Source organism: Patagioenas fasciata, chromosome 1 (assembly GCF_037038585.1).
Source record: "Patagioenas fasciata isolate bPatFas1 chromosome 1, bPatFas1.hap1, whole genome shotgun sequence".
NCBI classification, from domain to species: domain Eukaryota; kingdom Metazoa; phylum Chordata; class Aves; order Columbiformes; family Columbidae; genus Patagioenas; species Patagioenas fasciata.
The window spans coordinates 181,114,686-181,135,394 of NC_092520.1; the positions used below are offsets into that span (position 1 = coordinate 181,114,686).

Below are 20,709 nucleotides of genomic sequence, written 5' to 3' on the forward strand. Positions count from 1 at the left end.
TGTTTATTTAACTCTTATGAAATCAGAAAGTGAAAAACACATGTTCTGGATTCTAAAAATGTTCTTTCCATATTATTTGAAGTAGATCCACAGCATAGCAGTATGGTGTTGAAATCTGAAATGTTGCAGTCTGTCCTATATTGCTAAGAAAAATAAGTTCAGTTTTGCTGAGTAATGAGTCACTGAAATGCATGTGCTTAAATAGTCATATTTTGTGCAGGATTTTATTTTGCTGTGTTTGTAAAATGTACAATTCAGCAATGTTCCATTATGAACATTTTTGTGGCTATCATGGCTACGTAGAATAAAATGTATGGAAGGTGCAGATAAACTATCTCATGCTTCATGTACATACCATAGACAACTAATACTATCCTTTTAGAAAGTAAATCTTCAAGCCAAGTCTTATATAGCAAAAGCAAATCTGATTGAGAAAATCCATATGTGTAGTTTTAATTCACAATTTAGTCAACTAACTCATTGAATGAACAAGCCAATTAAAACTTGAAACAATGTTCAATGCCTTATAGAAAAGCACAGAGGGCGGCTTACCTTATGTGAAGACTAGACAGTTGCCCAGAGCTGCAGAATTGAAGAAGCAGCATTTTTAGACCCAGTTTCTGACTGCACTCGTTACATTGCTAATAAGACATTAATTTTTATAATGTAGAAATACTTTATCTCACATTTTTCTGGAATTTTGTTAGTCTGTATTTTGCAATAGTTTAATATGTGGCATTCTAAAATTCTAAAAAAATATGGTATTAAATATGATTTCTTGCAAATTTTGGAGTAGAGGCAGCAGAATATATTTTACTCAAGGCAACGAAACAGCTAGGGCAGTCTCTGATGATACAGATATTGAATATGCATCAGGGACTGCTCACAACTGATCAGAAAAACAGTAACTGTTTGCCATAGAAACTGGCAAGACTTTGCATAAGCTCAGGAATTCCATAGTAGATCCATTTGCAGGAAAAAGGCAATATAATTTAAAACTATTCTATATTAATTATTTAAAAAGTGTTAGCATTCAGGCCTGAATACATTCTGATAACTGCAGATACACAAGAGCTTGAGTAATAAGATATGAAATAGGGTGTGACAGTGCACAAGTTTGAGTGTGTTAGGTATGAAGAAAATGCACAAACTGAATGGTATGTTGCACGTTACATTGTCCAACATTGTGTGAACACGCAGCCTTTTGGGCCAGTTCTTGCCTGATTCTCCTGTAAGTGCTCTTTTGCAGTAGTTAGCATCAAGGGATAGTAAAGAAGGAATGAAGAAGACCATAAGGAACAGCAGGACCAGACAGAGTTGCTGTACCTGGACTATGAGAAAGACAGAGATTTTGCCATTTGCCTCCAAAATGGCAATAACTCTCCCTTCTTGTACATCACCCTTCAGAATGACCTAGACACATTGGTGGGTTAAAAACTGCAGGTCACAGAGGGCTACATCTGCCTGCACACAAGTTGCAAACGCGTGTACTGTAGCTCTCATTGCAATGGCACTGTGACGAAAACACATGCTCCCCCACCAGCCCCTTAGTCTGCCAGCCCTACACAGCAGCAACCACTGCCTCAATCTCCTCCACAGAAATACTTACTGCCCTCCTCCGCCCTTCCTCCCTAATCCTCCAACCTCAAACAGCCCTAGTAACTCAAAAACATAGCAACATACAAAGTCCAAGGCAAGGAAAAACTACTTTGTAACTGACTTAAGGCTTGTTTATGATAAGACTGAGATTTCATGTTTCCCCTGGTGCCTTAATTTCCCTTCAGTCATCATCACTATTTTGTATTTAGATGCATCTATATGAATATATAGATAATTGTACACAAAATGCAATACCTTCAAAGTAATTTTTAAGGTTACTCTATCAGGACAGAGTTAAGCCATGTTTATTTGAATATCACCTAATGCCTTAAATAAAGAAATATAAACTTGGCCACTAACATTCTTACTTTTTTAAAACACTGCAGTAGCTCATGAAAACAAAATACATTCAAGTCACTAATATTAGTTTGCAATTTCTGTTTTGCTCAGATCACTTTAGATTCTTATACCAAATCCCTTCCTCTATCTTTCATAAATTATTTGTGAGCAAGTGTATTTTTAGAGTAGAAAAATATATTCTTCTAGTCCGATCAGCTAATGTGTGTGAGCCTAATTCAGTGAAACTCAGTGTGCACATGAGAGTGAGTATTAGAAAATAAAGGGTGTAGGACAAGGAGTAATGTCTTTAAACTGAAAGAGGATATATTTAGATTAGATAGAAGGAAAAAATTCTTCACCGTGAGTGTGGTGAGACACTGGAACAGGCTGCCCAGAGAAGTCGTGGAGGTCCCATCCCTATCAGTGTTCAAGGCCAGGCTGGATGGGGCTTTGAGCAACCTGGTCTAGTGGAAGGTATACCACACAACACAGGAGGGTTGGAACTACATGATCTTTAAGATTCCTTCCAACCCAAACTATTCTAGAACTCTAACAATCTTCAGAGGGGAGAGGATGTTGCAAGGACATTGCAAAATATAAGTGAAAAGGAAAATGATCTTGAATGGAATGGTACTACTGCCTTTACTGGCATCTTAATTCTAATGGTATGCATCTTGTGAAATCCTGTAACTCTTAGCTTTAACTTAGCAAATCTTTGTAGTTGCATAATTATTATGTTAAGCAAAAATATATTTGTTTCCAGCCTGTAAGAAAATGCAAGAAAGTCTCCAGAGTGAAAGTTTATGATTTACATACAATTATATAAATTGCTAAATATATATGATATTTGTTAGAGGTACACTCAGCTTTTCAGCCAAATTTGGACCATGATTAAGGGAGTCATTTAGAACAAGTAAGCAATAAATGTAGGTGTACTTTACAGTGGGAACATGACAGTTGTACTTGGGTAAATGTTACTTTAACATATAAGCATAGTGATAAAAATATTCAGCAATTGAAGTAATTTTGTTTAAAGTCAAGAAGGATGTAGAACTCATATTGATTAAAGGGGGCAGTATAATATCTTTGTACTTTGCCTAGAGGGGCAGCTGTGCTGGCAGCAGCTTTCACCCCCAAGGGATCATCTCTTGGCTATAGTTTCTACAAGGGTAAAGCAGCTTTATTTTTACAGGTAGAAATCCACACATATCCTGCCAACTGAGGCTCCTCAGGAGACAGATAAATTTTACGCAACTCCCAGCTGGTCTGAATACCGCGACAGCAGCACCTTTCCCCTACAGCTCAGGTTTTTTTTCTGCTCTCTGAACTAATCAGCTTCTTTCAAGCCACACTGAGTATGTCTATTTGAGATGAATACAACACTCTTAGCTCCCACAGGTAAAAGATTCAGATCAAAGTGGAGATTCAGTGTAGCTCCACAGCACCTGTTTTCTGCATGTGTGTTTTTTTAAGATGGTAACCTTAGCAGTAACACAAACAGCCTCCCAAAACTCAGTCCATAGCCTGTAACAGAACTGCTCAATCTGATCTAATCCTTAAAAAACTGAATCAAAAAATGTCTTACATAAACCCTTCACTCTTTAGGACAAGTGATAGTCTCCTGTGTTTCTTGTTTGCAGCAGAAAGTAGGCCGCCCATTTCTATCCTCAGCAGGGCCCAGATAAACAGTTCTACCAAATGAAGAAATAAACAGGGATTCCCTCTGGCAAGGTCAAAGAAGCAGATGAAAATAACCCAGGGAGCACAAATTCAACAAGATACTAAAGGTTCCATGCTCAGTGGGGTTTGGTTAAATAATCCAGGTCCAGTCTTTTAGGAACACAAATACAAACCATTCCTTCTCAATGGGGTAACAGAAACAAACACACAAAGTTAATGAAGCCAGCAGGGATTGGCCAAACAGTTCAAACTCCCCTTTGGAGCAGTGAAAACAGCTATGTAGCAAACAACTCCAGCCACTTGGCATGGGAAACATGACCCTGCTCTGCTTTAGTTGGATGAGCAAAACCTTGCTTGATTATAGGAGTCCTTCACTCTTTAGGGGGCTAAATTTACTATTAAATGCTGCCTAAAGAATCACCCATTCAGTTCTGACGGTTTGTGTGCTAAGTCAAAGCAATGGCAGTGAAGTTTTCCGCAGGCATTCCATCCTTTTATTTTCTTACTGGGTCCAGAATCTACATATCCTCTCACTCCTGTACTGTCAACATGCAGTTTCTCTCCTTTAGTCCCATGGTTTTTTTCACACTAGTCTCCTCATATGAAACACTCTTCTTTTTTTATCCATGAGTATCCAGTATCCCTTCTGCACACCTGGTCATAGAAATATTCCGAAGGAATCAAAAGGATTTTATGGAAAATACATCCACATATATCTGTGGTACTCATGGTGAATCAATATAGTCCATAAATACCATACTGCGACACTCAAATTTCCTGAAACATCAAACCAATATACCTGCACTTCTTTTTCCAGTGCTGCCTTCTCTCCACTTCATGTCCTAGTATGCAGCATGTTGCATATTTCTTCCTATATTTCTATCATCCTGTGCTTGCATAGATACATACAATTATTTCTATTACAAAACTATCATCTCCTCACTTATGTATATTCAGTTGCCATAAAGAGAAACAAGTATTACAGATACTTCCTTAAGACTACATCAGAATGCAAGATTCTCTGCTTATAAAATAACTATATCTGCTGTTCAAAGTACTTCTAAATAGCCTGTTCAGCATACAGTTATAACTTCTGATTTCATCCTGTGAGTGTTAGTGAGAAGAGAGGATTGACTTAAAAGTAGGATTTAAGCTTCAGTTGTTAAGAGATAACAACCTACTTACCCAGGAACCAACAACAGTGAAATTAAACATACTAATTTAGGTGGCTAATTTACATTTCACAAGACTATTATGCTACATACAAAAAAAAAAATGTTGTATTTATACACCTGGGACAAAACTAGTAAATGGAAAAGAAAAAATTGTAACTACCTTATTAAGGTAAAAAGCATATATTGGATCCTCAATAAAAATTATAATTCAGTAGTCTGTAAGAACCCTGTTCTATTAGATTAGCAATTTAGGTATAAGAATTTAAAAGTAAGCTTGGACATGGTAACTAAAATAGCTTTGCTATTTTTTCAGGAAATAGGTACCTGAAAAAAAATCATGCTCTCATAGCTAAAACACATTTGCAATGGGAACAATACAAGTCATCATTTTAGATACACAGTATTTCAGCAATCCTAAGTATATTCAGCAGCGCAAGCTGATTACCTACTTAAGCGAGAACATCTTGTTTTATTAACAGCTATCACATTCAGAAGGACCTATTTTAATAGTGGAAAGGACAGGCACTTGTATCCTATTGCATTATAAATACAATATGACTCTAGCTTCCAGGTTGCACAAATGATCGGCTTTATTATTAAGCATAGTGGTGGAAGTCACTTTTATTTTTTTAATCACAAAAATAATTCTGAGCTGGAAACTGTCAACTGGATCAACACTCCTTTATGCATGCAGCTACTAGTGGACACAGCAATGTACACATCACAGAATCACAGAATGTTAGGGATTGGAAGGGACCTGGAAATAATCATCTAGTCCAATCCCCCCGTTGGAGCAGGAACACCTAGATGAGGTTACCCAGGAAGGCTCCAGGCACGTTTTGAATGTCTCCAGAGAAGGAGATTCCACAACCTCCCTGGGCACATGACATTCTCACATATCCTATGTCAGAGGTCCCTTTTCATGGTATGAGTGAGAGGGCGCCACTTAACAAACAGGCAAGGTGGGATGTGTCAGCAGGGTACAGGCTGGCGTGGGGCTTCCCTGTGCTGTACAAGCCATAAGCTAGGAGCAATCCCCTTTTTGCTTTACCACTGTTAAAGCACCCATACCGCAGAGTCCACATTGGCTCCCACTGAGGTCACAGGCCATCATTACTCAAGTACATCTGAATAATAGTTCTAGCCTTTATTTAATTTTACAGTGTTAAGTGTAATGGTTTTGAATGTGTCTTACATTATTCCATGTAATTCGAGATATTCTCAGTCACCAGGCTAAACAGTGACTATAAAACTCAACTCTTGCCTTTTATTTTCAAGGTTGCAATATTAATGTTTGAGAATTGTATTGCTCAATTGTTTTTAAATTTTTTCTCATATTGTATTTCATATGCATTCCTTTATTAACATCTTGTTTGATGGATATTAAAAACAGAAGAGTACATAATGTAAACATTTGTAATTCAAAAGATAAAAATAGCATGATAAAACATAAATACTAGTTGGTATGGAGGAGCATCATCTATGCCACGTAAAAGCTGTCCTACAAGAGAGCATGGCTCTGACAGTTTCCAGTTTTAGTGCGGAAAACCCACTACACCAGCAGGATGAGCAAAGCAGAAGAGTAACTTGATATTTTACCTTGAGTATTTTCATTCTAATAAATGGAAAGAGAGAAAATGCTCTCACAGAAAGAAATATGGGAAGAGAAGGACAAAGATGGACACATGAAAGCATTTGTTTGGAAATAAATAAATCATTCTGGTAATCATTATGAGAAGTAATTTCCATTTAAACTAATCAGGCAAGCCAAAGCAAGTTATCCAAAAGACAAACTGAGTTTTGAGAAACAATTAAAAGAGTTTCTTCAGACATTACTGTGTGTAAACCACAAGTAACTCTTTTTAACCCAGTGGAACTGCATGAGAGGAATGGAGCTCAAGTTTGGACTTGGAGTCACAGAAGCAGAGGAAACACCAATCAAGCAACACTGACATTATTTGACTGAGAGAAAACACCACAGCACTTTTAGGTCTCAGTTTTGAATGCCCTTGCTGGATTTCTCTACCTTATGTGAGTTTGGCCCTTGTATTCATTAGCTTTGCTTATAAACCTCTGTCACTATTGTAATACAGCTAACACTGAAACAGGCCATGCACAGTGCCTACAACACTCTAGTGTTGTTATATATGAATGAGGAAATAAGCTAAATTGAAATAAAGCACCCTCATATCCAGCATAACTACATCAAAACATCTCTTTTTGGATAACTACATCAGAAAAACATGAGAACAAAAACTACCTGATGCCTCTAGCCAACATAATTATATCTGCACCCGAACAAGGCAACAGGATCTCTTTTTCTCTTATTCTTCACAAATACAATGCATACTTCATGCTTTGTAAATACAGACTATTATGATATATTCTTTTCTACCTATTTTCCTCAAATATACAACCCAGAGGTCTCAAAATACACCACCTTTTTTCACTCCTTGCTAAAATCTGGTGGTGTGGCTTCTAATCATGGGCTATTGAGTCCCTCGATTTGCCTTTTGTAGTGTTGTTAAGAAGAAGGGAAAGGGGCTGCCTAATGGAAGGCAGGGAGGTAGAACCCCTATGTGACACGAGCAGAGATCTTACAAATTTCACAGGGCAAAAAGGAAGCCTTCAGTTTAACATTATGTACAAACTGTTATGAAGATGTACATCTTAAAAAGGCTTTGGTAATGGGATGATAGGCCCATTGCCTTCTTCAGCTTCCAGTACCAATTTCTCTCCATGGTCTATTCTGTTCTCTCCACCTGCTCCCAGATGCAGCCCCTCCTGCTCAGCCGGCTTGAGTCTCTGTCTTAGGCACATTTTTTCTGTCTCTGAAACTAGTCTTCAGTTCCAGTTTGCTGTTTATAGCTCACCAGTTTCCATTTCTAGCATCAACAGGCGGCATTGCTGAGAACACAGGGCCCACATCTGTCCCTGGCATAGCAGGCAAAAGGAGTTAACTTCTAGAAAAGTTCAATGGAGAGTGTAATCAGCAAAGGCAGAATTGTCAGGGAGTTTAACACATAAAATTCAAATTGTTAAAAAATCAGACACCTACGTTCCCATGGGAAGCTTATTTGCCCCAAATTGCCCTTTTTTTTTCTCTTTTTTGAACCTGCCCTGAGTGCCATATTATGAATGCAAACTATAGGAGGTCAATTTGATAAACACAAGTCCTATGGCATTTTAATTCAATAACATGGCAAACTGTTAAGATGTTCTACATTTTAAGGTTTCCAATTTCCATAACTCTGTAAGATCAGCAGAGAAAAGCAGCTATGTCTCTCAGAAGCCAAGTTCTTATGGTTGGTAGTTTGAACATAATCCTGTGTCACTTGAAAAATTCTAACCTTCATTGCCACAGATTTATATCATTATCCCAGATATTTGGAAAAAAAATGCCACAAACCACTTCATATCTAATGTTAAAAAGAAAACCACCTCTAACACAACTTATTTCAAATGCATATACTGAAAGTGAGTGCATTTCTCTGTCTGCAATGCTAATTAAACATATTACAGTAGGAACTGATTTTCTGGACAAATTGGAGAACTTGGCAACCACCAACTACATGAAGTTCAACAAGAGCAAGTGCCGGATTTTGGACCTGGGACATGGTAGCCCTGGCTGTACATACAGACTGGGGGACGAGATGCTGGAAAGCAGCTCCACAGGAGAGGGATCTAGGGATTCTGGTCAATAGCAAGTTGAACATGAGCCAACAGTATGCCCTGGCAGCCAAGAGGGCCAACTGTGTCCTGGGATGCATTAAGCACAGCATTGCCAGTCGGGCGAGGGAGGCGATTGTCCCGCTCTGCTCTGCACTGGTGCGGCCTCACCTGGAGCTCTGTGTGCAGTTCTGGGTGCCACAGGATAAAAAGGATTTAAAGGTACTGGAGAGTGTCCAGAGGAGGGCTATGAAGTTGGTGAAGTGTTTGGAGAGAAAGTTGTATGAGGAGCTGCTAGTCACTTGGTTTGTTCAGCCTGTAGAAAAGGAGACTGAGAGGAGGCCTTATCACAGTGTACAGCTTCCTCATAAAGGAAGGAGGAAGGGTAGGCACTGAACTCTCCCCTTTAGTGACCAATTACAGAACCCGAGGCAATGGCAAGAAGATGTGCCAGGGGAGGTTTAGGTTGGACATTAGGAAAAGGTTCTTCACCCAGAGGGTTATGGACACTGGAACAGGCTCCCCAGGGAAGTGTCATAGCCCCAAGCCTGACAGTGTTCAAGAAGAGACTGGACAACACCCTCAGACACATGGTGTGATCTGTGGGGTTGTCATATGCAGGGACAGGAGTTGAACTTGATGATCCTTGTGGGTCACTTCCAACTCAGGACATTCTATGAGGCTATGATTCTATGTATGCTTTTGCCATTTTTGCTGGCACAGAAATGGTAAGTCTTTTTGGTTTGTTCCTTCACATGTTCTTAGTGCTGTAAAATACATATTTCTTCTCAGTATTTCTTGAATTCAGAAAACAAGACTGAGAAGTACAAGTCTGAAGCTGACACTATGAGTTTGATACTAATACAAGACAGAAATTGGGATTTCATCTTCTTTCGTCTCCTTTTTGTTTCTACCATAGACTGCAAGGGTGTCTAAGTCATGAGTGGCAGGCATGAACACTAACATCTTAATTAATCTATTTCTATTAAAAAAAAAAAACAAACAACTCTTTTTAGGGATGATGTAGTGCTGTTTTGTGACTGATTTTACTAATTTCTGTTGCATGGAACACATGCAAAAGGCAACATACATCATTGCTCTGTTGTTATCACTGCTGTAGGGACAGCAAATGGGTAAAGTTCTTTGATGTCAAACATATTTTGGACACCATTACAACTCTTCATCATATTTTCTATCCTTAAGTGCTTGGGAGTGCTGCCAACAGTTTGCTGACACTGAGGCCATGTGGTGGAAGGGGACTGTACAATGGTCATGCCTGAAGCTACAGCAGGAGTCTGCTAGCAGGTGTGAGACGATGAGCTCTTCTAAAGGACCAGAGCTTTCAAAAATATATAAAGATAAGAAAAGCCCTTAAATACAGGAGGTGTTCTGAGCTGTCTTCTGTGCAATGTGCTTTCTGAATGTTCCCACAGGACCTTGATCATCACCTACAGCTTAGTCCTCTGTTGGAAAGATAAGTCCTCTGTTAAAGAAAGATAAAAGTGAAATAACTACCAAGCTTGCTGTCAAAACAACTGGAAAGTGTTCTTCTGGGGAATACAAATGTTCAGACTGGAAGAAAGCAAACACTGTTTAAGCAATCCTGCACGTTTGGGCAACTCCAGTCCACAGAGTTTTATGCTTTGACTGTTAAAAATACATGCTGTCATTATCTTTCATAGTAACCATATGAAAAGAATGTCAAATCTACCTATTCTGAAATATTCCAACTTCTATAATGTTTGGGCTTTCTGCAGCTTGTGAATAGTTGACTTAAAAGTTTCCTGCAGTCTAAAGTTATTAGCCAATTCTGTATGATTTACACTATTATTAAGAGCACTTCTTTCTTGTTGGTTGGAACTGAAACATATTCAATACTTCACATTCAATAATCATGACACCAGGTTAAAAGAAAATGCATCAACAGCTAAATTAAAAACAAACAAACAAACAAACAAACAAACAAACCCAACAGGGTTAAGTTTGTTTTCTAGTGCTTCCTTTTGTGAATTAACACTGATTCAATTTTTCATGATCTTAAGTCTTACAATCACAAAGCAAAAGCATATGTTATGCTAAGGCTCCACTCTTTTCCATTAATTTTCTTCCTTCATTTTGGGAACTTTTTTCATTGCCCTAGTTATGTTAATATCCTTTTGGAAATGCTTATTCAATTTTTCTCAAGCAAATGTTCTTAATGCACACTTCTGATTCCACATTACTGCAAGTGTCAAGGGACAGGAAAGCATCATGTCCTGAAAATAAAAAAATATTAGCATGTAACTGGAGGATTGACCTTGAAAATAACAAATAAAGGAACTACTTAAAGACATTGCATAAACTAAACTTAAAAATATAAACAACAAAAGAATGAGCTGCTGATGATTAATCACCCTGCCAGAAACAAATATTATGAATTTAAAATCTTGAGATTGAGAGGAAACAAAAAACAAACTGAGATTCTAGTTTGTCAGCCACTGTGACCTGATTAGCTAGACATTTTCTCTTCAATAAAAGCTTAACATTGTTTTGATTGTTTGGCTCCAAGACAAAGAACTATAAGAAATATCAGAAATATATGACAGATTAGAAAGCCAACTAGTGTTCCCCAGTAAGTCTGTCCAACCCACTCTGTTCCTCAAGTCATGGAATATCATGCCCTTATTCATATATCCCAATTACTTTTGTTTGAATACTGCAAATTTTCTTCAAATGTTCCAAGATTCACAATAAAACTATGAAAGCTGGCACAACAGCTCACGAATACATGCAAGTCAAGGAATGTAGGCTTGGACTGAGCTGTGTATGTGGAAAACAGCCTGTTTCTCACTTTCAGTTGGTCAATGAGGTCCTATTTTCTCATCTAACCTCCTCCTTGATTCTGTTCAAACATTAGGCCATATATATTACATGAACAGATGCAGAAACTGGAAATGTTCTCTATCAATGATTAATGGTTATGACCTAACTCTTTTTAATAAAAATCAAATGAGAATTACACGTTTTCATAATCATATTGACCTTGAAACATAAGATTCATTTAACAGCACAGATTACTAGCACAGCCCAAAAACATTCTTCTTTTCTTGGTCATTGCATAAGAAAATGGACAGCTCTAACTCTGGCAAATGGTGTAAAGGATACAACTAATTAAGAATTATATTCAGACACCATCTTTGCTAAAGCAATCATTCAGCTCTTTACAAGAATCCTGTGATGTTACAATAGAAAAAAAAAAAAAAAAAAAGACAGGTGAGTCGTAGTCTCTTTTCTTGGACTGGAAGGGCCCCAACAATAACCAGCGTTACTGGAAGCAATACCACCTGCTCATTGTGAAAAATGGATAATATAATTTACTTAGGAAAAAAAGGATATCTATGAGGATATATTTTTCTAAAATTAAGAAAACCTATAAGCAATGGGGCAGTGGGTCCCAGGAAAGAAGAGTAATGAAAGAAAAACATTTAAAAAAAAAAGCTTGTGATTCAAGTAGAAGTGTTCTTTTCTCTCCCTTAACTTGCCTGTCCATAAATAACAGCATCTCCTTTAAGTCTGCCCATAAGATCTCCTGCCTCCATAAAACTCAGATTCTAGAATGAGGATTTTGCCACAGTAAGAGCTGAGTGAGCTTAAATCCAATATATACCTTAGATATGTGACAAATGGAGTTAGGTTAAAGAGCTGGAAGGAGACTTTTTTGTATACTATTAATGATGCATTCATTTACACTGAAAATTGCTGAAACATCATTCCAGCTCTCTTCACTGCAGCTGCAGAGCCACGATGTTTAACTGCATTCAGTTTTTTCAATATTCCCCTTTGTATATTTCAAAGTCTCCTGCAAAAGTTTATATCTACTCTTCCTTCATCACTTTACATGTCAAATACCTGTTCAGATCAGTTGTATCACTACATAATCCAAAGTATTTCTTATCCATAAAACACGTGAATTTATTTCTGTACCATCCGTGAAGACCGTCCATGAAGACCACAGCTGATATTTACGTTATTCCAAACTCTATCATGTAAATAAAATAAGACTGACTTCATTAACCAAAATCACTTACTGCTGCCATAAAATAAAACCCATAACCTCCAGCTACCACTCTTTGCCTATTCAAAATGATTATTGGTTTTGCTCTGAAGTCACTTACATTTTAAACACTATGTTGCAAACTAAGCTAGCTGGGCCATTACAGATACATGGAGTAACAGTTTTATAATAAATTGCACAAATAACAGAAACATCTGAAGTATAATTTCTTCTCTGAACTTATTCCACTATGAAGACAGAGTAGATAGTCAGCACTGATTCTCAGGTATGGTATTCAAAGCTAGCAGACAATAATGGAAGGAGAGAGAGTTGTCTTTAAAAATAAGGAGGGAATCACATATACATTATTTCCAGATTTAATACTTGTACATAAAAGCATTTACAACTTGTATTGAACTATTTGTCAGTTTTCTGCTTCCTTTAAATATCAGTCTGCCTCCCTCTGTCTTGAAGACTAACTTTAAATATCATGATTCATCTAGACTGAGGTGAGACAATATTTTGTTGGCTCAATTGGTATGCTGTTAAGTTTGTGGCCCCATTCCTGCAATGGAAGCTGCAAGCACCTATTTCATTACTATTTGATGGGTAACTTGAGAGGCACAGATGGATGTCACTATGGAAACATGAGGGATTATTATAGAGACCAATGAAACAGGAAAGGACACTTCCATGAGGCATTAGCTTCCATCAGTTTCTCTTTCCCCAAACAGCTTTCAATAATAATTTCGGTAAGACTCTTCTTTAAATTAAATTAATTTTTTCTTTGTTTTCCTGTCCACCTGTCTGGAAAAGCACTGGAGGACCTGTGTCAGTCCTGCAACCCTGTAGGACTAAGAGGTAACATCCCCTCCCAGGAGTAGCCAGGGACACTCTGATCTCTGAAATGTGAACAGGGTAACTTCTCAGCCTCTTCTAAGACTGTTTCCTTGCTTCAGTGTCTTGTAGGGGCCACTTCAACAACTACAAACCCAGGGCACAGGGGTCTGCATGGGCACAGAAAACCCCTTTTCTCTTGGGATGATTGCTCCTTGCCAAGGAGGCTGCTCAAACCATTCCCTTCAAGGACCTTGAATCCACTGTGTGATAGCAGAGGTCAAGTAAAGAGAATGATGGAGAAGCAATATTTTCCCTCCTCTGGTACCAGTTACACAAGGAGTACACAATCACTAACTAAAGCCAGCAATGTTTGCAGATGATAATGCCAGCATTGTCGGGCTCACAGCAGCCCAGAACAGAGTAGCAGGTGCTGCAGCTGGCATGTGCACCAAAGGGTCCATCCAGACCCACGTTCCCCAAGGTCATCCTGACCACAGAACTGTGACATCAGCGCTTCTTGCAGGCCCGTTTCTGATGACGGCAAGAGCGGCAGCACGGTCCTCGCTTCGCTGCTGGCGCCGCTGCTGCTCCCCGCCCACATTTCCCAGCGGAGCTGCCCCCGGGGCGTAGGCGCCCCGGGCCGTGGCTCTGCTCGGGGCGGGCGGTGCCTCAGCACCCGGGGATGCGGCGGGAGGCGGCCCCTGCGCCCCAGCTCGCCACACCGCTGAGATGCGCGCAGCGGTTCGGGGGCGGGATCGCGCCGCTTCCCCCCAAAGCTGTGGTCTCGGCTCGGCCCCGCCGCCCGCCTCCTTACTCTTCTGTCAAAGCCGGACGCCCACATGGCAGCGGGGAAGCCGCTGGCTGCAGGGCCGGCGGGGATTGCGTCGTCTCCCTGCAGTGGCTGCTTTGGTACCGGGGGACAGACCCCGACAGGGACAGCGCCCGCGAGGGGCGGCGGCTGCGCCCCATGCGGCGTCCGTCCGTCCGTCCATCCATTCATCCACCCATACCTGCGTGGGCGGTGGCTCGTGTGTGTCAGTGACAGTGCTGCGCGCACAGCGCGGGGGCAGCTGCCCTCACGCAACCAGCCGGGGACCATGCCAGCACGCCCCGGCTGCGGCAGCCACTTCTCCGTCCCCCGGAGCCCTCCCCTGCGGGGGCGACCTCAGCGGCCACGCTGCTCCTCCTCCTCCCTCCTAGTGGGTAGGTTACGTTACCTGGTCTCTAGCTTGGGCCGGATCTAATCCCGCGGCCGCCGCCGGCTTCTCTCCCTGCCGCGGGGGCGAGTGGGGTAATTAATTTATTTATTTCCCATGAGGTATCCTCGGCAGCAGAGCAGCGGCGGGAGAGCCCGGGCCGGGCGGCAGAGAGGGAGGCCCGGGTGCTGCTGCGGGGCCGACGGGGCGCCGCTGTCCCGGGGGTGCTGCCGGGGAGCGGCCGAGGCGCTTCAGCACGGGCGGGGGGGGGGCGGGGGCTGCGGAGGAGACGCCTCCCGGGCTGCCCAACCCGGCTCCGCGGGGTTGGCGGGGGCGCGGCGCCCGGCCCGCAGAGACGGAGCCAGAGCGGGAGGTGGGACGCTCTGCGCCGGGCTGCGCCGCGTTGGGCCGGGCTGGGTCGGACTGGGCTGGGGGCTGTAGGCTGTAGGCGGGCAGTAGCGGGTCCCCGCGCCCGCCAGGGCGAGGCGTGAGCCCCCCCGCTTGCGGCCTCCCCGCCTACCTGCCGGCTCGGCGCTGCCGCAGCGGGTTCCGAAGCAGCCGAGGGCGCACCCACCCTCGCTCGGAGGCGCGGCCGCGGCAGCGTGCGCTCGCCGGGGAGGAGAGGGGAGCAGAGAGCCCCACCGGCCGCGTGTCGCGCTCTTCACCTCGTTTCTCGCAGCACAAGACGTGTCCACCCACCCATCCCGGGCCCCACCCCGTTCTCCTCCTTTTCAGAGCTGAGTTTGCGAAGTATTTCATGTTGTAAGACTGTTTGCCCTCACGATTCCACGAAAAGGTTGCATAAAGTCGCATCATTGTGGTTGTATCAATAAAAAAAAAAATAAATCAGTGGGTATTGTGCGGGAAATTTGTCTTCTGAAGCAGGAACTTAAATTTGACAAGTCAGCAATGATTGTTGTTGATTAAAATCTTGGTCATCTCTTCCTTTGCCTCCTTTTTTCTACCATTAAAAAGAAAAAAAAAGGTTGCAATAACTGTTTTGTATATATCATTAACGTATTTATGAAAGTGGCCACTGAATTCTCCAAAAGTTCTGTCCTTAAGCCTAAAATCCTGTAGGGAAAGAGAACATAATAATATAGTTGCATAATTAAAGCCTTTATCAAAATGTCTATCCTCACGGGTAAAAGTTGCACATAATGTGCAACATTTGAAGTACTGTGAAGAGGCTGGAGTAATCACAGTTGTTGACATTATGTTGCAAAATGTGTACAAAAGTAAATGTGATTAACATGGGATTATTTTTTATTTTAAAATTTATTGCATGTTATTTGTTTAGTGAGGGCTTTATGAATAGGATCTTCACATACATATTAGGAACTGAGACTGCCTGTGTAAGGGCAGGGAGAGAGAGAACTTGTATTGTAGTTGGGGGTATTCCAGTTTGCTGAACTGTTAGTGAAGGAGGGAAGGACTTGTTAGGGTTGTCTATTTATTTTCCATTAATAACATTTGAATCCCCTAACTAGCATCAGACACAGCAAACAAAAAGTTTGAAAAATTATCTGGAAAAAGACATGGCAGCCCAAAAAAAAAGCTGCAGCATGTGTGGCAATACCTGTTACGCATCACAGAATCCATTCACAGAGGACTGCCATCTTGAAGCACAAATTCCTTTGCATATGAATCTGTTTGCTTTTGTGTGAGAAGTGTTAGGAATTGTTCTATGTTTTTAATCATTAAACCATAAGACACAGACCCAGAAAGCTCAGTAATGTAACATTTTATCATTCCTTCTTTCTCAAGGATACTATTGTTATAATTTGTGTGTCATCTGCTTCTACTGCAAGTTATTCAAATTCAGGAGAGAATACTTTGTCATGTGTTTGTAAAGCAGCCAGGTCGCTACAGTCTCTGCGCAGATCCTGGCACTGTAGTTGTAAGGAGCAGTAAGTAATTCATCAGGAGACACAACAAATACTTTTATTCCTGAAACAGACTGAAAAGTTTGGAGTCATTACGTCACATACACTAAGTAATACTTGAGTTACGTACCTGAGTCCAGGGACATTTTTAGGAGCAAACATCCTTGGTGACTGCCAGAGAAGCTTGTGGAAGTCACATTTGCATTAATTTGGGTAGTGGTGTCAGTCATCTCTTGTGCAAGTGCATGAAGGGACCCTGTGCCCAGCATCCCAGCAGTCACAGCATCTGTCCTGGCAACAGGTTGCACTACTGGCCTTGAAAGACCAACAAGTTCTCAAGAGAGGTCCCCTGAGCCAAGTGGAGAGAAGAGCAAACACTAAGCAGTGAACTTGGGCATACAAAGGGGGCTTGGGTACAGATGCCCAGGGTCAAACTCACTGTCACTTCCAGACAGGCCGACAATTACAGGATTAAAAATGTGTAAATTAGGATGAAATCTGATGCAAGGTCTTTCACAGAGAAGCTGCTAGTACTGAAATCAAAGTTGCATACTTGACAGTGTTAAGCTCTCTTCCATATCGTAGGCCACATTGGACCTCAGACAGTTCCTGTAAAATGCAAAGCATGGCTACATTGTATTTTACAGTGAAATATTAAAGTTTATGTATTTTTTTATAGAATGATAGGAAAATGATTTTCAAAGGAAGATGTAAAATAATTAAAGTTAAATTTTGTGTCATTCTGGCCTACATAAGATTACATTCTGATTATGTTACTTTGTTTTCTTTTGTTTTCTGGACTTACTGCTGTACCATAAATACACAATTCAAACTTCTCTGATGTCCACATGCAACACGTCCATGGTGTGGTGTGCATGCTTTTCATCTCTAACAAATACACAGGGTATTATCATTAGAATTACATTGGTAAATCACCTAGGCCAGCTTCTGTAAGATTTGTATCAACAACTAATCATTGTCAGTCTGTGTCTCACCCTACCCTCATTCCCACACACAGATAGCTACTGCTAGCCTATAATCGTAATCCTAGTTCTCTAAGTGAAAGAGATATGTATACTTCAATTTTTGTGATAAAATTCATATGAATATGATTAGACTGTAGAATTCTAATGATAAAACATAGCCAAGGCATGTCTTTCTATTGAGGTCAGTTTCCTCTATAAGCATCAATCATGTCTGTTCCTCACCCAATAAAATTATTTTTCTTTTACAGCTCCCAGGGACACAGAGAACACAGGACGTTGTAACTACAGCAATAGACTCAACTGCAAAAGATCTCTATCAGGCATCACAGAGAATTTGAGGCAGCTGGCAGTTATCAGCTGAAGCAGGTAGTCAGTAGAAGTGTAGAAGATAAATAGATAATGGAAAAGCAATCTGGAAACCTGGGAGAGATAATAAACCTCTCTTCTAGAGGGGAGGTAACAAATCAGGTAGGTCACTGATGAACTGAACTCCCAGATCAGTGCTGTGTCTAATACTGCTGAAAATACAGTAGCAGTTCATGCCTGTCAGCTCTGAAGTAGTACTCAAGATGTTGTTGAAAATGCAGTTTGACATATTCGGTTATAGAAATCAGTATTGCAGTGAAGTGAAGAAGGATCACACTGTTGAAAGCTGACCAAAATCCCAGGGACACCATGACCCTCTATGAAATTACAGTTGCCAGAATAGAAAACTAGTTCCACCTCCTTCTCCTCCTGCCTGCTGCTGTGTCTATACTGCCAGTGCAACCATTACATAATATTCCTGTCATACTGCTCATGATCATCTGCGGGCCTTGTGATTTCTTTTTGTGTGATTTCTACTTGTCTTGAAATAACTGAACCATTCTGTTTTCATTACCACAAGCACAGAGAAGAGAGGGAAAGGCCCATGTCTATGAGTAAAAGAATGTGTTGTTCTTAGTAGCTGTATATTAAAACAGTCCTACAAAACATCTTTCTCTTCATGTCACTCTTATAATTCTCAAATTCCTATCTGTGGAAAGTGTGAAATCTTGCATGAACATGCAAGGAAACAGATACCATTTGATAACACTTCTTGCTGTTTTCTGAGATGTTGTAGGACTATATTGGTGGTAGGGAGATAGCATCAGGAGATATTTCTGTGAGAGTGGGCACAGAAAATAAGTCTGTCGGTGGCATCTTTCAACTAAAGAAGTGATAGAGTTCCTCCACTTACACATGTCTTTATTTTGTTAACCCACTCAGCTGGACCATACTAATGTCAGTGAAATATGAATTCCTGTGGAGTTGAATGACAAAAGGAAAAAAAAAATTAAAACCACAACAAAACAAACAAACAAAACTTCTGCTCAATTTGCTTTGAAACATGCTTTAAAGAAATCTGTCTGTACCACAGAAGTTATAAATCATTCTGTGTATTTACACTGAAGGAGCATAAACCAAGACACATATATGAAATATTTTTAGAGTATTAGCTACCCCTATTAAAGAAAGTCCCAAGCAGGAAAGCAACATATCATATTCAAAGAATCACAGAGTGGTTGGGGTTGGAAGGGACCTCTGGAGATCATCTAGTCCAACCCACCTGCTAAACCAGGTTCACCTAGAGCAGATTATACAGGAATGTGTCCAGGCAGGTTTTGAATGTCTCCAAAGGAGACCCCACAACCTCTCTGGGCAGCCTGTTCCAGTGCTCTGGCACACTCGAAGTAAAGAAGTTTCTCTTCATATCCAGATGGAATCTGCTGTCCTTCAGTCTGTGCCTGTTGCCCCTCATCCTGTTGTTGAGCACCACTGAAAAGAGTCTGGTCCCATCCTCTTGACAACCACCCTTAAGATATTTATAAACATAAATAAGATTCCCTCTCAGCCTTCTCTAACACAAAGCCCATCAACAAAATTTAGATATGTCCATGTTGCTGGTTGCATAAATAATGTGTGTCCTTTGAACAGTTCTCTCTAATTCTTAAAAAGTAACAGATGTACATGTTTTTATTTTCTAAGTATTGTTTTAATAATTGTTTTACTATGCCACTGCACATGAATTAATTGTGTGCCTCTAAATTCTGCCTCTAAGTAGTGATTGCTCAGGGTGTTTTCCCTTTCACATCTCATTCTATGATTGCTAAAATAAGAAAAGGCCAAAATTTCAAAGCTTACATACATTAGAAGTTTAAAATGACCTTATGCTATTTTGAGGTCTGATTTGTCTTTCCATTGTGGCAGTATAAACCTAGTGATAGATTCCCATGTATCTCTTGAATGTTTTGGTCTTTTTCTACACTGTGATTCAGATTCAACAGGGAAAGTGGCAAATAAATAGTTCAGGTCAGTCCAAGCTACATACTTGTCTGAGATTCAGGTATTTCCATAAGAGGTGTAAACAGAGTGAGATCTTAGCATCTCTTTCTGGTCACGTTCCCTAATTGTGTATAAAAGGAGGCATCCTTCATTATCTGGTTGTGCTCAAAAGTAAATTCAGTGCTTTGAATCTCAGGGAATTAAGGTATCTGTTCTATGCAGGTACAAGAGTTAGGTAACTGTCAGACAAACATCATGGTTGAGCTCTTCCAAAGATACTTACTTGCTGTACTCCCAGTGAAAAGGAAAAGCCTTCCTCCTTAATGTTTCTGAATTTCCTTGTGGAGGCACTTAACCCACTGACTGTATGAGAGGTGGAATACCTAAGGCAATAAATATGAATCATGCTGCCAGGCTGTTGTTGTAGCACTGGCAGCTATAATAGTCCGAATACAGCCCTTAAGAATAGATAGTTTTGCAGAAACCTTAAGCATCAATGAGCATACTCCAATCGGATCACATGCTTCACTCAAGGTAACATGAAAACCTAACTCCTGAGTTGGCCTATGGAATATCATGAACATCTTTAATATTGTGAGCATATTGAATGCACAATTCGTCTTTGGTAGTTTCATTTGTTATTCATTGGGTTGAAAGTATAGGACTGTACCAAAATCGTACATGGAGCACTTTTAATTCTTGACTTTATATCTTCTTGATAGAATCACGATTTTCTTTGGAACTCTACTCTGGGATAGTCACATTTTCCCAAAGTGGGTAAAACATAACAAATAGAAGTGTGTTTTGACTACTAGTGCTTTGCATGCTTCAAAACAGTAAAAATCCTTGGTATATCATGTATTTACTTTCTTTACTGATGAGATCAAAAATGTACCTTTGCAATTCAAAAGAATTATAGAAGAATTCAGATGTAGTACTATGTTTATTTTTTTCAGATGTAGTGATATGTTTAAGTTTTGGGGGCTACATACTCGGCAGGCC

The 20,709-nt window shown here is 40.5% G+C and overlaps 1 protein-coding gene across 4 annotated transcripts in view; it reads right to left on the minus strand.

Annotated features, from left to right (window-relative positions):
• Positions 1–15,163, minus strand: part of SLC16A7 (solute carrier family 16 member 7) — a 77,818-nt gene extending 62,655 nt beyond the window's left edge. For 2 of the 4 annotated variants that reach the window (XM_071802734.1, XM_071802733.1), the window contains exon 1: positions 15,052–15,163. The gene's annotated coding sequence lies outside the window, so the exon portion shown is untranslated. Of the gene's footprint in view, positions 1–14,552; positions 14,799–15,051 lie in introns of those variants that run through there. The other 2 variants (XM_071802730.1, XM_065838718.2) reach the window with 1 other exon arrangement.
• Positions 15,164–20,709: the final 5,546 nt, after the last annotated feature.